The 25,840-nt window shown below is 46.7% G+C and overlaps 1 pseudogene; it reads left to right on the top strand.

The window, feature by feature from the left end:
• LOC8035641 overlaps window positions 1-25,840 on the top strand; it is a 75,780-nt pseudogene that overhangs the window by 11,207 nt on the left and 38,733 nt on the right.

The following is a 25,840-nucleotide window of genomic DNA, read 5'->3' as shown; positions in this document are numbered from 1 at the left end:
CCAGTCGCTACTCATCTGCGTCGCGCTACAGGATGTTGAGGGACGGCGCGCGTCGTAGCTCAAACAACCGCTCCTGGACGCAGGGTCGCCGATCCACATTAGAAAGCTTTCAAATGCAAATGTTCGTATGGGCCTTAACGCACCGCAAGTGAGTAGAACCGTGCTCAACATCCAGAGCGGCTTCTCTTGCCGAGTGCTCTGTAGACCAATCAGAAGCCGAGAAAAGAAAAGGACGGTTACGTGCTCGCCTGCTCCCATCGGCGACGTGCGTCCGTTTTTCCGTTCGGAGACAGAGCTTGCGTTTGCCTGTTGTGGAGCGAGGGTTTTAGGGAAAATGGTTACTCCGGGGTTGCGATGAGTCAATCTCGCAGCAAGCGAGATCTCCCCGAAACAGTGCCCACGCCGACGCTGCAGCCGGGCGCCGCCATCTAGCCGTGGTCTTTACTTACAATTGTTGAGCCGCAAGCGACGGTAGCGCGTGTTTATTGGCTCTTGACAGAGGTCCACTGCGTTTGAACGCAACTGTGTACAAGTTTTGTCCAAACGCGCTCCGCAACGTTCTGCGGCCACCTCCAGAAACGGAATGCATCGCGCTCATACACATATGTGTCTATGGGCCTTCACATTTTCATCGGGTGTTTTGCGAACCGCGGAGTATTCTTCGAAATTTCGTTCTCGCGCGAATTTCGCTCTAGGACAATGGCGGTGGTGCCTCAACTCCTGCATGAAAATCGCGTGGAATCCACTTGGCGGTGGTTACCTTTTCCCCGAACTTTTGCTCTGAACTACAGAATCTCCAGCCCAGTTGCTGATTTCTGAGGGTACTTTGGCGTTCTTCCAGGGATGGGACGACGTCAGCTTTCACGGATCTCCCCAGATACCGACCCCGAACATGGATGTTCTTGCTGCCGACGGAATCATCCTCAACAACTACTACGTCCAACCACTCTGCACACCATCGAGGGTGGCGCTCCTGTCGGGAATGTTGCCCATCCACACTGGTATACTCTCGATTGCGGGCAATTTGTTTCAAATGAGTAGCACTCGTAATGCCAAATCCCGTAAGCGCGCCCATGGATAGCCTCGATGGAACGTGACATCATGGTGCCACGTCACCTGACATCACGTGAACCACGTGATGCCGTGACGTCGGTTGACATTATGACGTTATATTCTGGCGTAACGTCACGGGACACCGTGACGTTATGCTACTACATGAGGCCACCTGGCGTCATGTTACGCAATATAACGTCGCGTAAACCGTGACGTGAGCTGACACCTTAACGTCACAGTTAACCTAAAAACACTACTCATTTAGAGCGCCTTTGTGTCATACCAGAAAAATGCAGTGTTTTATACTGTCAGCAGTATTAGAGGCAATATCTTTTAATCGCAGCCTGTATTGCGGCTTTTGAGGAAATATTATTATAGCGATTTTACCCCTTCGAATGGGAACAGCTTACGCCCCTTGATGTTTTTGTGAATGTGTTACACTACGGTCGGTCTAGAGTGAAAATGCTCACTTTTCTACGGCTTTTACATGGGGAAAGTTCCTTCCTGGCACCGCAGCTCGGCGTGGTCGCTACGGCTCCACCTCTCCAAGAGTAACTGTACAGGCTCTGCTTGCAGAGCGAGAGTATTGCGCTTCTTTTCATTTTGCCGCCAACTCCGTGTTGACGGATAAATAGTCAGTTGAGCCGAGCTGTTTCCAATATTCGAGCGGGAAAGGGACTTTGCAGGTGTCGAGTTTAAAGACCGACCAACGAAACCATTTTCCGCAAGGTAGGAAAATGGCCCTCGCGCCCTCCCCTTTTCACCCTCTCCCAAAAATCACGTAACGGCAGGGGCTTCTTTTGTGTCGGCTTTTTCTGTAGGGATAATCCTCAAAAACAGCGAAATAAGCGGCTAGCTGCGAGCGCCACAACGACCTTGAGACGTCCAGGTGTCTTCCCTCGTAGACGCGGGTACGCTCAATCCGGGAGATTGAGGAAGCCAGCGCGGCCGAACGCTTTTTCCCCTGAGCTGAAGGTCCGAGGCCGCTCGTTTGGTGGAGATCGAGGGGTCCTGGAATGCGGGGTTCGTTCCAGCAGCCGCTTTCTGGCATCGCGTGGCTGCTGGAACCATTCCCGTGTCTGCACAAGGATCGGCTTGCGCAATAAAGGGTTCAGGTCGTTGATAATACATTTATTTTCGAAACTTATAAATCAAGTCGCTTTCCCTAATCTCTTCTTTACTGTTTGAAACACATCTCCTCTAATAGGCTGTTTATCTCATTTTGGACTCTATTGCGTATTTATTCGTCCTTACCTCTGCTGAATGTTTGTTTTATTACTTGATAAAGACCATTAAATATTGGCTCGGGCTTGCGCCATCAACGCTGTCCCGGATTTTTCCGAAATTGGAAAACTTGGCGTCAAGAGCGGTTGAAGAAGCAAACTGAAATCTTGCTTCTAATGAAGACGGCACAATTGTAAGATAGGTCTTTGCTTCACTTGCCTCCCCAACACCCCATCGTTTGCACTATCGCAACTTCTCAGTAACATAGCTGTATACCCAGTCTTGTACACGTTACTAAAAAAAAGTAATCGATTACAATTACTATTACTCTTGGCTAAAAAGTATTCGATTAGATTACTTGATTACTCGACGGCAAAAGTAATTGGACATTACTTAAAGAAGTAATCGTTACTTTTCCGATTACTTTATTGTGTGAAGACACATTTTTAGCGCTCATAACAATGAACTACTTCCAACCTATATTTCACATTTGCACAAGTATTGAAGAAGAAAAACTGGCTCCCTCTTCGTGGTCGTTGCACCTTCACAATGCGGACACAAGCATAGAATTCGTTTGAAGGCGTTTAATGATTTGGGCGTTCGCAACTGTGTGTGTGTGTGTGTGGGGGGGGGGGGGGGGAAGCGGAGGGGGTTCTAGATCTTGTTAAGCTTGAGCAAGGGTTGTCGCCAAAAAGTTTGCGTCACTCATTTTATTATTCACATGTGTATGAGCTCGCATGTTATACAAAAGAGCAGCAGCTCCAGGATTTGAAACGGATCAGGCGTAGTATCCATTAGCGGAAGAGATCGCCCCAACCACTTCTCAACTCGAAACATTGCTTGTCACAAAGACCACGTAGGGGAAATGGGGAAATACTTTAACTGCCTTTGTTATATTTTGCATCCGCTTTAGGCATTCTTCGGTTCTGGTTCTCCTACGGGCTGCGAGTGGGTGCCCTAAGCAGGATTCTTTTTTTATTTTTTTTTATTTCTGTGTGTGTGTGCGTGAGGGGGCTAGTTTGAACGAAGGACTCACAAAGCTACATTCTGCTTCCTCAAACTTCGCCCTGAATGGCCTTTGTCACGCACTGTGGCTTCCCAGGGGCTTCCCACACCCAGTCCCAGCTCGAAAAAACAAAAAAAAACAACAAAAAAAAACGGACATTCCACAGAAACTGTACATAGAAAGAGATTGACCTCGGTTCCTACAGCTCCGCAAAAATCTTTCTTTTTTCGGTTCGAAAAAAAAAAAGCAAATTTTATTTTTGTCATTTCATAAAAAAAAAGGCGTGTGCCCGCCGGGGGGGGGGGGGGGGGGGTATGGCCAAATTGTAACGGTTACAAGTAATTTTATTACTTCAAAAAGTAATCAGATTACTCTTCTGATTACTGCCTAGTAAAAGTAATCAACTGATTACAAAATCACTCCCAAAAGTAATCGATTACAAGTAATTTGATTACTTGTAATGCGTACGGTACAAGTCTGTGTATACCACATTTTACTAGATGTGGCCCCAGGCTTTCCCCTTATCAGCGAGTCGACGTTTTAACGACCGGCGACTCTCCTGGGTGAGAATAAGTATCACCTTCCATCAACATCCACCCCTTTCTGTCTCTCCACTCCCCCCCCCCCCCTTTCCCGAGTTGGGGAAGTATCAGGCCACTCCAGGAAGCAGCCTTCAGACTGCGCTTTCCGGCTACTCATCCTCAACACATTCGAACGTGGAAGTAAACATATCGCATGAGCGACGCCTAGTTTATTTGCAACCTAAATAATGTGGCTCTACTGTTGGGACCCAATCAATTTCAGCATCAATCATTATTTGTTACGATTTCATGGCAAAAGTGGTCTCGTCGTGATGCCGCAAAAGTGGTCGATTCAAATTTTGATGAAATACTCGCTCCTGTGACGCTCTAGTGCGTAAGGTCAAAGCACCCGAGGCAGTGCGTAATACTTTACAACTGTCGTTGACGATAAAACATCTGTGGGAGGTGCGTAAAACTGTTTACACCACAAAAGCGTACCTAAACACAACAGAATATCGCAATGGCAAAAAAAAATCAGCTTGCGAAAGCCGTTGCTTTTTTCTCTCTCTCTCTCTTTCTCTTTTCGCGCCACTACGAAAAATAGCGGCCGAGCAACGAAATTCTATCAAAACCTCGCTTCTTGGAGAAAGGACAGCAGGCTATATGGTAGTGAATTTGCTAGGGAGTTTGTAGAAATAATGGGCGACCATTGAACCTAGCCTTTTACACAAATCGTGCCCGGGATACTTCCATTTTACTTCCACGCGATTAGAAGGAAAGACGCTGGGAGAATTCATGTGCATTAACATGCTGCTTCTAAAAGAAAGTACCAGATTTATAGTGCATCTCAATTTAGATGTAAATAGTTTAATCACTGTGCACGAACATTCGCGGCCTGGAGGATGACATGGAAGCATGGCGGAAAGCAGCTTGTTGAAAATAGAAGTCTCTATTGCATTGCACTGGTGTGAAGAATTATTACGTAATTTTGTCTTATTTCCGTCCCAAAATAAAAACACCGTTTAGAAACCGAACCCTGTGCGTTTTGAGGAGCGCTGAAAGGACATAAAAAAAAAAAAAAAAAACGGGACAACCTGAACAATACGAGGCGCGCCTTGCGTCACTCAGCTTTTCCTGGTTGCTTGTTTTTCCGGAGCCTTTCAAAAGGGGATGAAAAATTATGAACCGATTGACCCGACTTGCCACATTAGAGCAGTTCATTTTCATTACGACAGGCTCTCTCGTCTTGAATAGTTCAGCTTGTACTGGTCCGTTTTTATTTTCGGTTCCTTTCAAAACGTGAGCTCTAAGCCACTGGACCAAACTACCACATCATAATCTGCGGAAGTGGAGAAGTGGAAATGCAACAAAATGAATGATTCGCCCACATTATTTGAGGCCTATAGAAAAGCGGACCGGATAGAAGGGGGCCGAAATCTCTTTCAAGAAACACACAATCTTCTCTTCAATTCTGTCGAACAATTTGGTGTGAAGGTGTACTTGGCGCAATGGTGAGGGTGCAGGCTAGCTGGTGTAAATTGAGCATAGTTGTAAACCCGAGACTGGGGATGCGGACAAGGGAGAAAACACAGAACGACACGGCATTATTCGTTTAGGAATCAAGCGAAACTTTGTATCGGATCATTACACGTCTACGTTCACTCCCATTTGATGCTTATCATGTTTTCGACTATGTACACGGGGTGGTTTTGAGCGGTAGGTTTTTAATCTGATTGCCCGCCAGAGCGCGATCCAGAACGCACTACGGCCGTGGGCCGTCGCGCTCTTCTCCTTCTTCTCCGTATCAATATGCAATCAAAGACACGGGCGGAGCCGTCAATAGTGCATGGTGTCAGGAACCAGTAACTCTGACCCTTGAAATGCAGGCGTGACGCAAAACCCAGAGGCGTCTCGTTTGCCCGCTTACGTTCTTCCCAGGCGGCGGAGATTGTCGTTTAGAGGGGTTTATCTTCTGAACGGATCCAAGTTACTCGATCAAGCTCGCATTCTGCTCGCAAAGCCCAGCCACTAAACAAAGGTAACGGACGGTGGTTCGAGAGGCGTGCAACCCTTGCCCGCTTGGCCCTCCTGACCACTTCTCCACTTCCGTAAATTTTGAATGTTGTAGGTTGGTCCAGTGGCTTAGAGCTCACACTTTGAAAGGAACCGAAAATAAAAACGGACCAGTACAAGCTGAACTATGCAAGACGCTCTAAGAGAGCCTGTCGTAATGAAAATGAACTGCTCTAATGTGGCAAGTCGGGCCAATCGGTTCATAATTTTTCATCCCCTTTTGAGAGGCTCCGGAAAAACAGGCAACCATGAAAAGCTGAGTGACGCAAGGCGCCTCGTATAGTTCAGGTTGTCCCGGTTTTTTTATGTCCTTTCGGCGCTCCTCAAAACGCACAGTGTTCGGTTTCTAAACGCTGTTTTTATTTTCGCACAGAAATAAAACAAAAACACGTAATAATTTTTCCCACCAGTGAAATGCAATAGAGACTTCTATTTCCAGCAAGCTTTAAGCCATGCTTCCATGTCATCTTCCAGGCCGCGCATGTTTGTGCACACTGATTAAACTATTTTCATGTAGATTAACATGCACTAGAAATCTGGTACTTTCTTTTAGAAGCAGCATGTTAGTGCTCATAAATTCCCCCAACGTCTTGCCTTCTAACCGCGTGGAAGGAAAATGGAAATATCCCGGGCATGATTCGTGCAGAAGGCTAGATTGAATGGTCGCCCATTATTTCTACAAACTCTATGATAGATTCACTACCATATAGCCCGCTGTCATTTCTCCAAGAAGCGATGTTTTGATAGAATTTCGTTGCCCGGCCGCTATTTTTTGTAGTGGCCTGAAAAAAGAGAGAGAGAGAGAGAGAGAGAGGGGTGGGGAAACTGGTTTTTGCAGGCAGATTTTTTTTTTTTTTTTGCAATTGCGATATTTTGTTGTGTTTAGGTTTGCTTTTGTGGTGTAAACAATATTACGCACTTCCCACAAATATTTCACCCTCCACGACAGTTGTAAAATATTACGCATTGCCTCGGGTGCGTTGACCTTACACACTAGAGCGTCACAGAAGCGAGTATTTCCGCAAAATAAATGCGAGGACCCATTTCTCACTTTGAATCGACCACTTTTGTGGCATCACGACGAACACATTTTCACCATGAAGTCGTAACAAATAACGATTGATGATGAAATTGATTGGGCCCCATCAGTAGAGCCACATTATTTAGGTTGCAAATAAACAGAGCGTTGTTCATGCGATGTGTTTACTTCCCCGTTCGAATGTGTTGAGGATGAGTAGCCAAAAAGCGCAGTCTAAAGGCTGCTTCCTGGAGTAACCTGATATTTTTCCAACTCTGGAAAGCGGGCGAGGGGGGGGGGGGGGGCAGAGAGAGAGAGAAAGGGATGGATGTTGTGGGAAGGTGATAATATTTATTCTCATTCAGGAGAGTCGCCGGTCGTTAAAAAGTCGACTCGCTGATAACGGGAAAGCCTGTGGGGGCACATCTATAGTAACCATGAGTAAAATTTGGTATACAGCTTTGTTACTGAGCAGTTGCGATAGTGCAAACGATGGGGCGTTGTGGAGGCAAGTGAAACAAAACCTATCTTACAATTGTGCCGTCTTCATTATAAGCAATAATTTCGGTTTGCTTCTTCAACCCCTGCTGACGCCAATCTTTCCAATTTTGGATGAATCCGGGACAGCGTTGATCGCGCAAGCCCGCGCCAATATTTAAAGGTCTTTATCAAGTAATAAAACAGATATCAAGCAGAAGTAAGGACGAATAAATACGCAAGAGTTCAAAATGGGATGAATAACCTATGAGAGGAGATGTGTTTCAAACAGTAATGAAGAGATTAGGGATAGCCACTTGATTTATAAGTTTCGGAAATAAATGTATTATCGACGACCTGAACCCTTTATTGCGCAAGCCAATCCTTCTGCAGACACGGGAATGGTTCCAGCAGCCGCGCGATGCCAGAACGCGGCTGCTGGAACGAACCCAGCCATACCACGTCCCCTCAATCTCCACCTCGGACCTGCAGCTTATGGAGAAACCGTTCGGTCGCGCTGGCTTCCTCGATCTCGCGTATTGAGCGTGCCCGCGCCCCGCGTCAGGGAGGGAAGACACCTGGACGTCTCAAGGTCCTTGTAGCGCTCGCAGCTAGCCGCTCATTTCGCGCTTTTTGAGGATTATCCCTGCAGAAAAAGCCGACACAAAAGAAGCCCCTGCTGTCACGGGATTTTTGGGAGAGGGTGAAAAGGGGAGGGCGCGAGGGCCATTTTCCTACCTTGCGGAAAATGGTTTCGTTGGTCGGTCTTTAAGGCGAAGCACCTTTCTCGATTCGCTTTTGCGAAATATACATCTTACACTAAAATCAAACAAACTGGAAGGCTCCCTGACCATTAAATAGTACGTGTCGCCACTTGGTACTGTATAATCGCGTTTGTATTGTAACCCGTGCGATGTTTTAAAACATGTTTCTAACGCCTGGGAAGCAGGCGACACGAAGAAGGATCGCGTTGCTCGCGTTGCCGCGCTCGCTGAGCGATAAGCAATATGCGACCGGCACATCCGGGTACCTCTGACCAGACAACAACGCGCAGCTACACTCTCAACAAAAGGGTAGTCGTAGGGTAGTCAGAAGCCGTCACAGATATCGCTACCCCCACTTAGTAATACTAACGACCCCATGCGTAGTCACGCGGCATGAAATCAGCAGGTAGTCACAGTGAGCACACCCAAAAGCAACATGGCGGCTGGCAAGCGAAAGTGGAGCAATACGAGTAAGGCGCTGGACTGTTTTTTGCTAAAATACGATTCTCAAGTGCGCATTCCCGTTCGCTGCCTTCCGTGCGCACTAAAACACTCCAAAATGCGCCTCGAAGCACCGGCACTGCACCTATTACGAGTAGGGGCGGCGATGTGAGGGGGAGCATTCGAGGGGGTTTGTCCGCGACTGCTTTCACGCGGCCGGCTGCATTTACTTCGCGGCCAGAAAACATTCAAAGAAGGACTCGTATAGCGACAAATGAAATGATGTCTTTATTGAACAGAGAATCTGCTTGCTGCGCTTGCCGCAAGTGATCCGGCGTTTTCGGTTGACAGCGGCGAGGCGAGGCATCACCGATTCAAGCGGCGTCGGTTTCGATCGTTCAACGCTCCTGCTCACCTGTTAGCATTCGTTATCCACTTTCAAGTCCCTGGTAATCCCCACCGCGTCTGTGCACGCACTATTCACCGCACGGAACACCCATTCAACTGGCTATGGGACTGATCCCACTGGGACGAGAGGCCGAGAACCGAACCCGCCGAACCCTTTGTGGCTGCTCCGTGGAGCTATGGAGCGCCTCCATGCTTTTCACTCAAATAAGTAGACACATAAACGCGCGACTCCTTGAATTGGGCGGCGACACGCGCCACCTAACGGACAGCGCTGAAACTAAGAAAAAAGAAACCAACAACCTATGCTCTGAGCGCCTCGCCTGACCATGCACATACTACATACACCACACTTCACGCGACATACAGACACCATACAATATTATACATGAACACGGTCACAACGAGCACAAGGTACTACATGAGATATTGACGCTCTACATTCCTATATACACGACTAGTCGACACCACCAGCTTATATACTTCATGCTGTATTTTCTGTGACCGATTAGGATGGTGACCACTGTCATATTTTGCATAAATACGAAAAGACTGTGGAGGATTTATCCGTATATATTATTTTACTCTACTGCCCTTAGGAAAGCGCTCGTATCACTTATGTAATTCATCGAAAAAGTGAACTGCAGGTTATAAATCAAATTGAATAGTCGCTACACGCCACGTTTTGATCAGTTTCGTTTTTCTCGCTTGCCTACACTTCGAGTATACAGAAGCCTGTTTAATTAATTGTATTAATTATCGAAACCAATTTCAGCTTTCATAACTTTCTGAACACGCTGATGCATTTCCTTTTCTCTTTTTACATATCCGAATGACTTCAGCGGCGGTTGAGTAAATGTTGAGTACACTGAGCGCGCGCAAATGATTCTAGCGAAGCCCGTCCGCCGGTCCTCCCCGAAGCGTTGTTTCAGTTTTCTGCTTTTCGCTACAATTGTTTCTGCTCAAGCGCGTGTCTTTAAAATATGCGTTCTATGCGCTCGCGCTCGCGCTCGCGCCAAGAGGGCAGTGCAGAATTGCCGTTTTCGGGCCCGTGCCTTCACCTACAGCGAACGCGAAATACGTATGCTAAATTATCTGAAGCCTGGTTCAGACAGTTGCGTTTGACTGCGTTGCGGCAGCGAGAAACGCGTTCCCTGCTGCTTATATCGCGTGCCAAGACGATTCCTTGAATTGGATTCCACGCTTCATACTAAGCACAGATGTGCCGGTGAGTCGCTTTCGGTTCTCGACGCAACGCTGTCAAACGCATTCAAACTCAAGTGTCTGAACCGGCCTCAAGCATCAAAGAACGCCGAGAATATAGTTCTCTGCGCTGCACCTGCTGGCGTCTCCAGCAATACTTTTTCTAAAAAAAAAAAAAAAAAATCTATATTAAATAGCACGTGTATGTTTGTCAACGCCTTATTTTTGGAAATTTACTTGGAATCTTTTATATAGGTAAAGGGAACGCGTGCCGAAAGTTCTGAAATTCTAGTCCCCTTCAACGTGCTCCACCTTGGATGACACACACTTGTTTGATGCATTTTTTATCGAGTATGCTCGATGAAATGAGCCAGTGAAGGCGAATCATATATCACAAGACAGAGAAATACTCAAATACACAGGCATGATCCCAGATATCTGTGTACGTTCGTCCTGTCCGGCCTCAGTCGTGGTGTTCAATGAATAATACTTCACTGCACTTGAAAGTAAAAAAATTGGATATGACAGGCGTGCAAGTTCGGCGGAACCGAGGAGGCCATTTGCAACTGATCTGCACGCAGAACTGACCGATCACATCTTTAATGAGAGCACGCTCTTTACTGAACCGCGCAATAAAAGATGACGAGGGTATCTCGTCCGGCGAACATTCCAGTCAACTCACGCCTGTGCGTAGCTTCCTGTGCTTTTCTAGAGATTTGGGTAAATTCCTCGAGCACGACGCCAGCTGCCAACTGTTTACTAGCAGTACATGGTAAAACCCGCGACGGAACCAAAAAGGACAACCATAGAGTAATATACACAAGGTAAAGAGCGGACACTGCCGTAGGCCCCAGCGGCCCAGATAGACCAGTGACAGGCAGCGCTCCTAGCGGGCGGTATTAAGTATAATCTGATTCCGTTTCCGGTCAAGTTAGTTTCAGTTTCGGCTTGGGCGTTTCTGCTCCGGTTCTCCGGTACCCTTCTCTCTCTCTTTCCTCCCCGCCTCAATCGGCTCTCGGGAGCTCCTTGACTCCCAAAGCCGCTGTTTTTTTTTTTGTTTTTTTTTTTTAAATATTGATGCACTTTTGCTTTATTTTTTACGACAGAGTCCGTGCAAAATCTGTCTAACAATATTTCAACTTACTTCACAAAGCAGAAGTATATATATTTCTTGCTCTTTTTCCATTGTAAAGCATTGAAGTTACACAATCGCCACATTGACTCTTGGCTGGTGGAGCATTTTGGGGTCAACAACAGTAAGTGGTTCGAACACATTTTATTGGACCACATTCATGTATACATGATTTACTTCAGAAGCTCTGTATGTTTTATACGAAAGAGATCGATATTCACAAAAATAAATGAATATAAAGGACTTCGGCATATCGTACACTTCGTAATAGATTCTTAGCGGAACCAAGTTAACAAAACCTTTCCACGGACAACATGCTGTATGATACATTCCCTTTCACGCCGACTCGGGTACAGGAAGTAGGTGCAAAAATAAATAAGACATCGCTATCATTACTAGTCATAAGAGTATAATAACAGTGCGAAGAACACACCGGATAGTACAAATTCCCGATTTCAGGCAAATATTAAAAAAAAAAACCAATTTGCATAGCCTCAAACTCACTGCGGGCGAGCCATTACCAAACAATGAGAACTCTATTCGAAATCTGACAAGATTCAACGTCCCTAAACATTCCCCGAAATTGGTCAGAAAAGAAATATGGCTTCAGAAAAAAGTGTCTGAAGAACTATGGACAGTGGATACAAAAGTGGATACATTTTTTTTAAAAATATTTTTAGCCTCTATACACTATTTTCTATCGAAATTTTGTAGAAAGTGGACAAATATTTTTGTTAGGGAGCCGTGATACACATTCGCTGGAAAAAGGGGAAACAAATATCTGGAGAGCAAGCTGCACCGCCCATTTAATAAGCACTTTTTGTTTTTGGTTTGGCAACCGCCTCTGTTAATACACTATTAACAGTTAAACCTGTCTCGTTCTTACTAGCAACTGAAGAGTGCAACCGAACTTTGTCAAAATTCCAATTAAGCAATCAAACATGTCACCACAAGCGTATTGTGCAAAGCAATTTTAAAAACCCTTTGCGGTACTCCTCAGGGCAAAGGCTAAAACCACCCAGACCTCAAAGTGTGCTATACAAGGCGGCACACACTCCTCGAACATGTGTCACACTCTCTATTATGGGAAGAAAGTGATTTTCTAGTCGCTGAATAGAATGAAAGGCAGCCTGTGATGGTACTACTAAATTCCCGAAGAATTTTCCTGGCACGTGGTATCCTTTAGGAACAAGACAGTACTGGTGAGGCCCGGTCAAGTTATTAGACTCATCCGATAGCAGCTGTGAACAGCCACAGCTGTAAGTTGTCTGTTCAAGCAAAAGCTTGATCAAATAGCCCCAAACGTAATAAAAAGGTGAACGAGTCATCAATTATGTCAGATCTGATGTCTGATGCCAGCTCAGAAACATCCTCTAGTGGCGGGAAGTTATCAATTGAAAGACATTCCACAATGTCTGAAATTAAACTTTCATGGTGCGAAGATATTTGCAACTCCTTTAGGAAGTCCCAGCCTTGTCATCCTCCACGTTTTTATTGTCCGACAGTTTGAACAGCTTTTTTTATCCGGAGGTGTTTTAGTCCTGAGGTGAACCGATGCACATTTGAGTTTGTGTAGCAGCCCAGCATTTGTCGTATATAGCTCCAAAAACGTTTTCAAGTGTGTCTTGCTGCAGGCGTCGTGTAAGTAAGAACTTAGTCATGGCTGCTTGAAAGCTCATCCCAGAGCATGAGGACACTTTTTACAGTAACTTGCCACCCAATGATGGCTTATGGCTGCCTCCTACTTTGGAACTGCCATGTTGAAATCCATCTGAGTTACTGGTGGAGAAAATCAAGTATTTCAGATTCTCCCTTCAGAATGGCATGACGCAACTTCTGCCCTGTCTTCTTCAATTTTTTGGCTATTTAGACAACCAAAAAGAATGCACATCCTATCACAGAAATAGGCTGTAGCCATGACTGCCTCAGGAAGATCCTTGGCCTAAACAACGAGTATGATTGCAAGAAAGAGTGAGGCACTCAGTACCTGTGGGGCACAATTTTCTTCCATGTTACAAAAAGGTTCTTGAAAAAATGTGCCCCTCAGTAAGTTTCGGAGCCAATTGCAAGCTCATCTCATGGATAGAACAATAAAGTTCAACAATAGGAGACCCACTCAATGACCTCATTTCCAATGCAACGTTTGTGGGCTTGGAGATTGCTCTTGGTTGTTTTGGGAAGGTGCGGAACTTCAAAGACAAAGTAAACGTGTTCGTTGTCAACTTCAAGAAATGGCTCATCATCACACACACCAAGCTTACGTTTGAAGCTCCCTAACCACAGGCCACAGCCTTTACTGTGAAGCCAAGAGTCTTAAAAAGGCGATGCACTGATATTTGTATTTTACTCAAATACCGCTTAGGACAAATCCCTGACATTAATGATCTGTGAAATACCCGCTCGTTTTCACCATACGCAATCGAAGTTTCAGAAAAAAAAATACAGAAAAACGAGCAGAGTTCACCCCCTCAACTCGCAGCCAGAACAAGCGGCCCCGTGATCTGGAGCCGATTATATGCCGCCAATGTTGATCTCAGGCTACGTTTACATGGATGCGACTGCAGCGCATCGGATCCAGTTAACGAATCGAATCGGTCCATGTAAACAACTCGGATCGGATCGGATCCAATCCGATCCACTGGGACGGGGTGGTTTGAGATGGTCAATCCGAATCGAGACTCTCCATGTATACGCTAGCGGATCGAATCGAGTGCTCGAGCGAGGGATTACGGGAGCTTTGCTTCGCCTGCCGCTAGGCAAACCGGACACCTCGAAAACAATCTGAAGGTCACGAGATTTGCGTTGTGATCCTTCGACACGAGGTGCCGCTGCTGGTCGATCCGAATCCATGTAAACTTATGGTGAATTCCACTCGCAGATCTCGAGCGCTCCAAAAGCGCTCCATTTGGAGCGCGCATATTCCGCTCGCAGATCTGGCTCAAGTTGGTCATCTTCCGCTCGTAGATCTCTGGCAGCGCCCGCTCCACGGAGCGCCCCAAACTCCGCCGAACTTGCTCTGCGGGATTTCACGGATCTCTCCGGAAACTGACAGAGCGGCCCACGTGACTTCCGTCTGAATCGGCGGTGCGCATGCGCGGCGAGGTTGGAGAGATCGGCGGGCCGGTCGGTCGTGGAGTTGGATCTGTTCGGGTGCGTCGGTGTTTACCCTGGATTGGGTCGGTCGTGGAGTTGGATCTGTTCGGGTGCGTCGGTGTTTACTCTGGATTGTGACGGCTCGAACGCTTCTACCTCGCGTAGATCAGGGATAAAAAGCCGGGAATGTGGAGCGTGGCAACTCGTAAGCGCTGACGTCTGTGATCGTGAGAGGAAGAACGACAGAAAAGCCGGAGGCAGACGCAAGGTTAGGCCTATTCATTCCGCAGCCAGTGATTGTTTACCTTTTTACACTGCATTCCGTCGGCTTTTTCCCGTGAAATAAAGCAAGAAGTGGTTAGGAAACGACCGCGCAAGTGATGGTTTGTTACCTCTGTGTTTATTAAAGTCGTACTACAAATCTGAACTCCACGCTGGAAATCGCTGTCCGTGCCCCGCCGCTTCGAGGCGGCCGAAAAGTATGTGACGGTGCCGAAGGCGGACGTCTTCGTTATTTGTGACATGGGCGCCGCGGTATGTATAATTTCGCCCGGCCTGTGTCGCGTGTTACTTCTGCAGCTAAGCAGTGACAGTCGTCACTGGTCGTTGGAAAGATCAGCCGGCTGCGTTGGTGGGCAGGTCAAGTTCAAGCAGCGGCCATTTTGTACGGCGGAGGGAGAAGGGGTGGGGAGGGGGTGTGGGGGAGGTCGCTCCAAAAATGCAAGTTTATCTTCCCCTCGTCGATTCGGAGCGGGTCCCACGGAGCGGAATTTTGCCTCCCTCGCGGATTTTGGAAAGCGCTCCAGATCTACGAGTGGAATTCACCATTAGTGGTTGAAGTGGATCCGATTCGCTAACTGGATCCGATGCGCTGCTGTCGCATCCATGCAAACGTAGCCATAGCCATGCGCTGGAGTTGGCATGGCACAGGACACGCGCCGAGTTCCAGACATTGTTGTGGTTCGGCTGTTGTCATTGCAGCGATTGGACACAGGACACTACGCGAATGTTTCTCGAGCTATTGATTATCACGAGCCCAAATCGAGTGTCCACGCCATGCTCGGGTCCAATCTATGAGCCGTATTCAAAAATTGTCACTGGGCGGTACTGCTACCGCCCAGCTACGTCATCAGGTTTTTCGAAGGAGAGATTGAATGAAAACACTCGGTTTTGTCCTCGAAATTACAGCGCAACAAAGGAGTTTCTTGGTCAGTGGCGTTGCATGCGAGTATCCTTGAGTCCCACTAGTGCCGGTAAGCTCGTGTAAAGTGAAAAACATTCCAATTGAATATCGTTGCACCGCCCCTTTAAGCTCCCGAATGAGAGAAATGAGGAAAGTGCGTTAAACAGAAGACGTTGTTGGAGTGTGCACAACAGTGTATGCAAGGGGCTAAACGCACCTCCTGAAAATTTTAGACAGCATAACAACCAAGGCACTATCTGCAATGTTAGAGGGTCGTTCAACACCGTCATCTGTGAACCCATGGACAATGTCGTGTGCAGGGTCGTAAGTTATATTCTTTTTTTAAAACAATCTCATCGAAAATAAACATGCACACACGTTCAAGTGCAGCCAGACAGCCTGGCAGAAACAACAGCGCGAGAATCTCTAACCGATCGGCTCCACGAATTCACGCCGAGCATGCGAGCACGCGGGCGGTCATGCGTCACCTTGATTGATACAAAGTCGACCGAACATGATGCAGCAGAAAGCACAGATAGACGGAACACACGCCACAGACGAACGACGCAGGGACGAGCAGAGGCGACGGCATCGAGGCAGGCAGGCCATGGCAGGCGCCATTCATCTCGTGGTTTTGTGACGTATTCAATCTAAACTATTTAGTCGTTTCAAGTACTTTAAAAATTTAAAGCATTGCCATTTAAAAAAATAAATACTTTTCACAGAAAGAGTTTTAATTAATTTTAACCAAATTCCAGAAAAGCGCCACGTAGCGGAGGGTATTAAACGCATTATCTGTGCCGCGAATCGGCTCCTGTGTCCTCTCTTTACGTTTGCTATATTACTCTATCGGACTGCCGCGATACTTTTTATCCGCCTCGGGTTTTAGAAGGTGCCAACCAAGGTTGCCTGTACCCAGCCTTATGGGTTTCTTAACTACTCTTCCGAACCGCGTTATAGTGCGAGTAGGGTCACCATTGGCTACCGCGCAAGATGGAGGCGCCGAATCTGTAGCCGCAGAGTCGTCTGTGCTATGTGCAAATTGTGCAGTACTTGGCTGCTGTAGCCGCAGAGTCGTAGTCGCAGAGTCGTCCGTGCTATGACCCAACTGTGCAGTACTCGACTGCTGTTTATTGTCCGGAAACTTGTATGCCTCCGCGTTTTCACCTTTTTTTGGGAGACGTTTAAGCATTCTCCTGTTTCAGCGGAGATCAACGCCGTCGTCTGTCCGCATCACATATGACCGCGGTTTCGGCGCCGGTGCAAGGACTGTGGCCTTGGACTGCATGTCTGTCACCCAGACCGGGTCACCTGCTTCCAGCTCGGGAAGCCGTCTGGCCCGATGGCGTCTGTTGTAGTAGCGGCACTGCTGCCTCCTAACCTTCTGGTCGCTGGCCACTACTTCTTTCGGGCGGCTTTCTCCCAGATTTCGATGACGTGGCAGCATTGGGACCCTGGTCCTCAGTCGCCTACCCATACGTATTTCAGCAGGGCTGACCCCAAGAATGCCGGGCGTTGCCCTGTAAGCCAAGAGTGCCAGGTAAGGGTCTTTGGACTTTAAAACGAGATGCTTAACCGTCTGGACCATTCGCTCTACTTCTCCGTTCCCCTGCGAGTGTCTCGGACTCACGGTGACATGGCGGAACCCGTACGACACAGCGAACTGTTCAAACTCGTTACACGCGAACTGAGGACCATTATCGGTCACAACGCACTCAGGGATTCCATGTCTAGCAAAAATACTTTTCAGTCTTTCAATGACTGTTCCCGACCTTGTGGAAGGCAGAATAGAAACCTCAGGGTAACGTGAAAGATAATCAACCGCGACAAGGTACGCCTTGTCGCGGTTGATTGTAGGTTGATTACACACAAATCAACTCCCACTCTCTCCCAAGGAAACGATGGTGTTGCGGTTGCCATCATCGGCTCGGCTTGTTGCGGAGCATGTTGTGCGCAAACAGTGCACCGATTCACGAAGAGTGCCATTTCGGTGCTCAATCCTGGCCACCAGACAGAACCTTTAGCAACACTGCGACAACGGCCGATGCCCTGGTGCCCATCGTGCAGTTTGCGCAGCACTTCTGTTCTTAGAGACTGTGGGATTACGAGCCTTGTTCCTTTGAACAAGAGACCATCAACCACGCTAAGGCATGCTCTATCTTGCCAGTATGGCGTGAGAAACGAAGGAACATTTGGTTTCTTTGGCCAACCGGTTTTACACAGTCTGATGAGGTGTTTACAAATGTGATCCTTAATTTGACATTCTCTCACTCTAGACAAAAAATTGTCCCCCGTTTCCAAGCCAAGCAAACACGCCTTAGAATATGCTGTGACCTCCGACACACACAACCCCTTTTCGGAGTCGCCGCATTTGACAGGGGACCGCGAAAGAGTGTCGGCCGTGACTAGCGATTTGCCGGGAACATACTGGACACTGTAAAGATAGCGCATTAGTCGTAGCCGGAACCGTTAAATTCGGGGTGGCATACCATGAATGGCCATCTGACCCAGCAACGACACTAAAGGCTTGTGATCCGCTTCGAAAATAACATTTAGGCCACGTATGTATTCATCGAACCTTTCAGCCGCCCACGTCAGTGCTAGCGCTTCTTTTTCTATCTGGGAGTATCGTCGCTCTGTGTTCGTGAGGGAACGAGATGCGAAAGCTATCGGCCTGCGGTGACCGTCTTTCTGCGCTTGAAAAAGGACAGCTCCGAGCCCGAAAGAGGATGCGTCAGCTGAAAGGACTGTTGGAAGCGTTGCATCGTACATGGCCATACACTGCGCAGAACAAATGAGCCCTTTCAGCTCGTTCAGTGCTTTTTCTTGGTCACACCCCCAGACCCATTCACTATCTTTGTGCAAAAGAGCACGCATCGGGGCCGTAATTTGCGCAAGATGAGGCAAAAAGCGACCTAGATGATTGGCCATGCCGAGCAAGCTTCTTAGTTCGGTCACATTTTTCGGTGCGTTTAGATTCTTAATCGCGCTGAAAAAATACTCCGGAGCGGACATAATTCCGAACGGTAGTCTGGTAAAACAGTACTTTCCGAATGGAGTCAAGAACGTAGTCAGTTCCTGGGAGTCCTTACTTAGACGAACTTGGTGGAAGCCCGAAAAAGCGTCAAGCTTCGAAAATCATTTCGCCCCTGCCAGAGAGCTTAAAGCTTGGTCGACCGTAGGTAGCGTGAAGCGCTCGCGAACAACGCACTTATTTAGCTTCGTGAGGTCTACGCATAGTCTTAGTTCCCCCGACCGTTTCGTGACCAGCACGATTCCTGCGCACCACTCTGTGGGGCCGTCTACTTTTCTAATTATTTCCATGCGCACGAGTCTCTCAATCTCGTGTTTTATTCTTTCCATGAGCGGAATTGGCACTCGCCGCGGAGCGGTTATGGCATAGGGAATTGCACCAGGTTGTAGCCTGATAGTGTATTCTCCTGGGATAGTTCCTAGGCTGCGACCCATGTGCGGAAAAACTGTCTCGTACCGCTCTTTATCTGCAGTAAGTGAGTCGGCAAATTTAACGACACCTAGTGCTTCCAAGGCTGGCAGCCCGAGAAGTACGTCGCGGAGAGGGCTAACTACGTAGCACGTTTGACGGGCAGTTTTTTCTTTCCACGCAATCTCTGCTACAAATTTGCCTAACACATTGAGCTTGTTGCCGCCAGCCCACTGTACTACCTCGTCTGCCTTATCAAGGTGGGTGGGCAATCCTGGAAAAGTAGACGGTAAGACTGACACTTCCGCGCCCGAATCAACCTTAGCGAGGATGGGCACCGAGTTCATCCGAACCTGCACATAGCGCGCTTTCCCGTCCGCGTCAATCGCGCCAATGAAAGCTTCCCCGGTGTCGTGTTGGACAGCCGAGACGCGTACCTTTCTTTGCGCTGACTCAACTTTCTTGAGGCATGCTTTCGCAAAGTGTCCTTTGTTGCCGCAGTTGTGGCACTTGGAAGTTTTGACCGGGCACGCCGACCTCGGGTGGGCGTCGCCATCGCAGTACAGGCACCGGCCCCTGTTGCGTTGTGGACGTCTCTGGTGGTCCACGGCATCCACGTTGGCTCCCTGGTCCTGAAGTTCCGGCGAACTCCCGGAGTGTAGACCTTCCGGTCGGAGGCTCTGCTGCTGCTGTCGCACGGTTCCTTTGAGACGCGCCTTGGCCAGTGCTGTAGCCAATGTCAGCTGCGAATCCATCTGCAGGGCCACGAATAGCTTTGCGTCACGAAGCCCGACGACAAACGTGTCCCGGATGAGCCGTTCCTTCATATCCGCGAAGTCGCAGCGGTCTACAAGAACGTGAAGTGCAGTTGCGAACTGATCCACCGATTCTTCTGGCCGTTGCTGGCGTCTGTGAAAGCACGCACTTTCGCAAACGATGTTCCGCTCTTTGACGAAGTGACTGTCGAACTTCTGCTTGACTACATCGTACTTCTTTGCTCCTTCGTCGGTCAGCCCAAATGTATCAAAGATTTCGCGGGCTTGGCGACCCATTGTGTAAAGTAGCGTGCGTACCTGGGCCTCTTCCGAGCGTTCGTTGAGCGCTGTTGCGAAGCGGTAGTCATCGAAGTGATCGATCCACGCCGGCCACTCTGAAGTCTTGTCAAAGTCCAGCGGTGGCGGTTGCTGGAGGGCCGGGATTACCGTTGCGGGCTTGTTTTCCATTTTCCAGGAATGCTGCCGTCGGCGGCCTCAGCGCGATAGATGACCACCGCCCACTTCTGACACCCATGTTGCGATACCGCATACTAGGCGTATGCGTGCCGGAAAGAAGTCAGACGACGAACTGCGCTCTAGGTCACGAAGGAACCAAAAAGTCTCCGTTTATTGATCGGGCCGATAATATACACTGCCGGGAACATCACGTGATCATGACGCTGGGCGGACGGGCCAGCGATAACAACATAGGCAAGCGATAACAGACAACAACACACCAGCTGGGCTCTTTGGAACGCATAGTTATGAAACGAAAATATAGATGGCGCTTCGAACGACGCTTGGCGGATTGAAATGAGTGAGGGGGGTACCCCCCTCCGCGAAAGTTCCACAACTGAGCTAATCTAATAACGTTGAAAGAAACAGGAGACAAACGAAGGGACGACAGCGCTCACGCGGCGAGTCGCCGCACTATTTTTTCTGCTCCTCATGCCGCAGCACGCCGCCTCACAGCCGCACCAGATGCGCCTCCGTGTTTCCTGCAAAGCCGACGGTCGCTTCCCACAATGCAGCCTTGGGTCAAATCAAATTAAGTTAAATCAAATCTTTATTTTCCCGAAAATTTTAGGGATCGCCAGACAAAAAAGCTGTTAACAAACAGCTTGACTGAGTCTGGGATCCCTTACATAGGCAGCAGCTATGACACTCAAAAACACATGTTACAAAAAAGGAATAACAACAAAACCTGTAATTCAAAATCGCACTACACGAATCCACACACAGTAAAATCGGAAGTCTTTTGTTATTTAACCTGTATATGTTTATGTTGTTTCTCATATACTTGTTCAATAAACATGGTAAATTATAATGTAGTGACTGAAAGATATAGTTTGTGCAAGGTCCAGGAAGCAGATATGTCTCTGTACGGCGTGTGCTATCATTACTTTCGTCCATTTTATGTCCTAACAATTTACAAGAAATTTGCCAATGCCTCAGGTGAGAAAGAAATCGCCTAAGGTAAACGTTATTCATACATGCTACCAACATGAAGTAGCGCGCATTGAAGCTGTGTCGGGCACTCTTTACATATTTTGAAACGGCACAAAACGTTGTACATGAGCGTAGTCAAAGCTCAAGCTACCAAATAAGTTACGTCGGGGTACTCACATTCCATCCCCGAGCGTCGTGTGGGCGCTGCTATCCTGTTGCCTAACGGAGAGCTTACTCAATGGGCGACAATTACGATTCAGAAACGCGCTTGCCTTATCTTTAGGTAATGTGTAGGAACTCAGACAATTCTGCTTCGCTCTATCGAGGACTGTTTGATCGTTTCTGTAGATCGGAAATCCGTTTAATACGATTACAGATATGGCTTCATACAACCGGCCACAATGATTTTGGGCAACAAGATGGCTGAAGGGCCGATACTGTAAAGTGCGGTTATATTATTTTCAAGATGTTTTTTGTACAGGACATAACCTTGCCATTTTGTTTTAAAAAGATAAATGTATCATAAAAAAAAGACGTTCGCATCTTGATCTTTCGATGCTTCTGTCGATTTTTGTTTGTAATTTAAGTTTTAGGTCAAAACAAAGATATAGATAGACTGTGTCGTGAATTATTTGCTTCCTGAGTGCGGATGTTGTCGCCATTGACACTTTGTTTTCCAGGCCAGGAACACTTCGTGCTTAGTCCAGCCGAGGCAGGTGGTCTACCACTACGGTTCCGGATTATGCCGCAATACTTCGGGGACCTGGGCTACGAGACGCACATGGTCGGCAAGGTGATTTCAAAGGATCATATGCGTACACGATCAAATGTCTGACCTGGCTTTGATTGAGGCTTGCGGACGCTTAAAATATACTCAATACCTGTATTTGCCACAAAAACCGTAGGCTCGTCTCTGTGGTGCGATGTCTAGCTTTGATATTTATCGAAGATTATTTTGAGTTTTGCTTCCGGTCCGCGGGAATATCTTTGTTGAAGAGATGCCTACGTTTTTGAAAAACACACAAGCAACTTGTGCACCCGTGCGATCTTTGCCGTATAAAAAGCCACAAAAAATAATCTGCAGTTTTTCCAATGAAGAAATCATAGGTCAATTAGATGGTTGGCGAGTCTTGATATTGCTGTGCATCATACTTCCTTGGTGAAAAGAAACCTAAATTGTATTTTTGTTTTCTTGCTTTTAATATTATCCACGTGAGGAGAACATTTTGTGCCTGACAAAAAGCGCGAAAGACAAGGACAAGGTGATGACTGGACAGAACAAGAGCGACTACTTATTATTGTCACCTAATTCTCTTGTTTTCTAGTTGTCCTTGACGTTCGCTCTAACTGTTTTGGGATGTTTCATAAACTGTGTTCTTATAATAATTTAATTGTTCTATGTTTATACTACGTGTATAAAATGAGGGAGATAGTTTTGAACCACTCAAAATTGCAAAGTCCGTTGATAAAACTCCGGAATGTTTAAAACTGCTTTACATCGGTTTTCTGTGTGATATTAATGGATACCAGTGGTATGACTGCATATATGTTTTTCAGTGGCGTATGCCTTAGTCTACTATGGCTAGCAATATAAAAAAAGCAAATAGAATTTCTCTCGTTCATTAAGTAAACGGTGTCTTAGCAGCATTACCTCTACATTGCTAGTACCTTCACAAATCTCGTGATCCACTATCTCGACATGTATCCCTCCCTTGTTCTGGAATCATGGTACTGGGACAATGATAAATTAAGTTGCCTTGTTGCCTCCCAGTTGTAAGTTGCAGTGCACCTGTGCACATTGCATACATCCTGCCTGAACCTTGTTTTCTACTATTCATTTACTTTTGCGGAGGGGTCAGAAAGTGTAATATGTAAAACCTCTGCAGAAACTCACCTTGTTCTTTTCTTAGTAAATGCAGAGCATTTTTAGGCCTGGTTTTTAATAGCGTGTCCTCAGACGAAATAATTCGATGACCAGAAATATCTGATCATATATGGAATGAGGATGTCCCCAGTAAATTATTCAGAATGTTTTGGCACTTGTTATGAAATGTTGATGTTCTTGAAAAATAAAGAGAGAACATACTGTTTAATAAACTTTGAGCCGGCGCTTTGGAAGGAATTATTATAGCTGCGATTCCCACATAAGTTCAAAGGCCTCTAATGCTAACATCAATATATTGCTGTTTTTCGAAAGCTTGCCAGTGGAGCTGCGTGTGGTTAAGTTTGTTTTCTAGAACTAGTCTCTGATACTTAGATATTTCTAAAATGTATCTTCTGAAAACTGTTTAATATGTATTTTTTAATGTTTATGCACACTTTCCAAATGACGAAGGTGTTGTTAACGTGGCAAAGGTTTTTCTTAAAACAGCTTGCAAGCGACACTTCAAATATACATATATCTGCTTTGTGGTTGTCTACTACTTTTTGCTTTATCACGTGCATTGATGAGTAAAGGATTGAAAAAAAAAATATTTTGTTGTCTGGATATTAATTTGCATAAGTAAAATGTTCTTGGTTGCTGTATGGTCGTCTTATTCTTTAAAATGCAGTTCATTTACGTAATCGCGTTATCTATTGTGATCTTAGTTTAATGTTATTAGGAAGTTTTACAACAGCGGGCCCCGATGCTTTGGGTCTTCCATACAGCTCGGGACGTTGCACTGCCTATGCTCAGCACTTATGCGCTTCAGAATGCGACGCCCCAAGCTGCTCTGTGGGCACAAAGTTGTGGAGTCCCCTATTCTAAAGCTGCATACTGTCATGTCGTGAACACTAACAATTACCCTCCAGCATTTTTCCCTTTCAATGCCTTAAAAACGGATACATTACTTTTTGTCTTTCAGTGGCACATCGGATATTCCAGTAAGGAGTATACGCCGACGTTTAGAGGATTTGACAGCTTCTACGGTTACTATAATGGCGCAACAGATTACTACAATCACACGATAGAATTTGTAAGTCATAATACCGTAATATTCGCGTTGTCCCACTACCAATTCGAATTCGACTAATCAACAATTATTTTAAACAGTAAGAAACTTCCTATAAAATTGGAAACATGTCTTTCCAAATGACGACAGCGTAAATCGATCTGATCGTGTTTCAAATAATCCGCTACGAGAACATACAATTGATTGTATTGAACGACAATAGGCTTATAAATCTCCCAAATTTTTGAAATACAGCAAAATCAGCCTGGGCTCGACTTTTGGCTGAACATGACACCACTGTTCAATGAAACCGGAAATTATTCAACTACTCTCTACACGGAACGAGCCAAGCTCCTCATTCGAAACCGGAACACTGCGAAGGTAAGGCGCGTATCTATTATTCTATGCAAATGCCCGAAAGCAGCATTTTTTTTCTAGAGCGGTGGCGTTAGGTGCCCCGTCCCACCAGAAAATACTGATGTGTATTACGCAATGACTCATTCTACAGCAGAGGAATTGCTTCCCCTCTCCCTATCGTTCCTTACCTACTGCGAAGATTTCTCTCACTGCCTCCCTTCCTTTTCCCTATAGATGCCGCCTTTCTTTTTTTCCGACGACGCTCTCCCTTCCTCCCCTTCCCATCTTCTCCGGTAGCCGCCGGTGCGAAATTCCCACGTGGTCGCGCTTTGCGGACACGCTCTCTCGCCTCCCCACTGCCGCCGCCCCGGTTCCGTTCTTGTGTACTCTCCGCGCCTCAACCGAACAGCTCGCGTACCTGCTTTCAATTCTACCCCCGCTGGCGCGGTCACGGACGCTCCCGTTCTGAAAACGCGTTTCTGCCTAAAAAAGGACGTTTTTGTGACCCTCTTCATTACCTGCTACATCTCGCACAGTTGTCCCACCAAAACACACATCTCCTCACTAACGTCTCCTACATAGAGATGTAAAATTTCGTGAAATCTTGAATTTCCCGGAGAAAGAAAAAACTTTTTTTTTCCGTTTTGTTTTCAGGAAAACTTGAAAATTTTGGAAAAATTGAGATTGCTGCGTGGACGCATTTATTACATCAACACAATATGATAAGGCAGGACCGTTTGGAGTTTTAATATCTGAAATACTTCAAATTAAGGTGTATGTAATATCAGCAGCTTACCAAGCAGAAATACTATATTTTGGTAAAACAGCGTTGCATATGCCCCCGAGCTCCCAGAGAGATTTTTTCCATGTTCTTTTGCACACGTCTCCTTGACGTCTTGAGGACACTTCTTGCACGACAGCAGATGCCTTGTAAGGCGTGTAGCATTCGGAAATCCGTGCGACACTTGGCAGTACTTACATACTGCTTGTTTTTTTTCTCGCGGTCGACGTTTGTAAGACTTCAAAATGCTTCCAAACGCTAGACTGCGGACGAACCAAGCTGTGAAATTCTTCACGTTACGCGTTCTCCGATGAGATACACGTTGGTTGAGATAGTTTAGATAAACGCAATATGAAAATGGCGATGGCGATTGCTGGCCGCGATTTCATTGAAGTACGCTTTGTTTTCGCAAAACAAAACCGAAACCCGAACTGCACAACATGTGATATTGTGAAAACATAATTGTGAATGAAAATTTTGAAATTTTTTACGTGATCAGCGTTCTGATGTAACAAAAAAAATTTTTCTCC

This window comes from Ixodes scapularis, unplaced genomic scaffold (assembly GCF_016920785.2).
Source record: "Ixodes scapularis isolate PalLabHiFi unplaced genomic scaffold, ASM1692078v2 ptg001264l_1___fragment_5__unscaffolded, whole genome shotgun sequence".
Taxonomy (NCBI): Eukaryota; Metazoa; Arthropoda; class Arachnida; order Ixodida; family Ixodidae; genus Ixodes; species Ixodes scapularis.
This window is presented reverse-complemented; position numbering and strand designations above follow the sequence as displayed.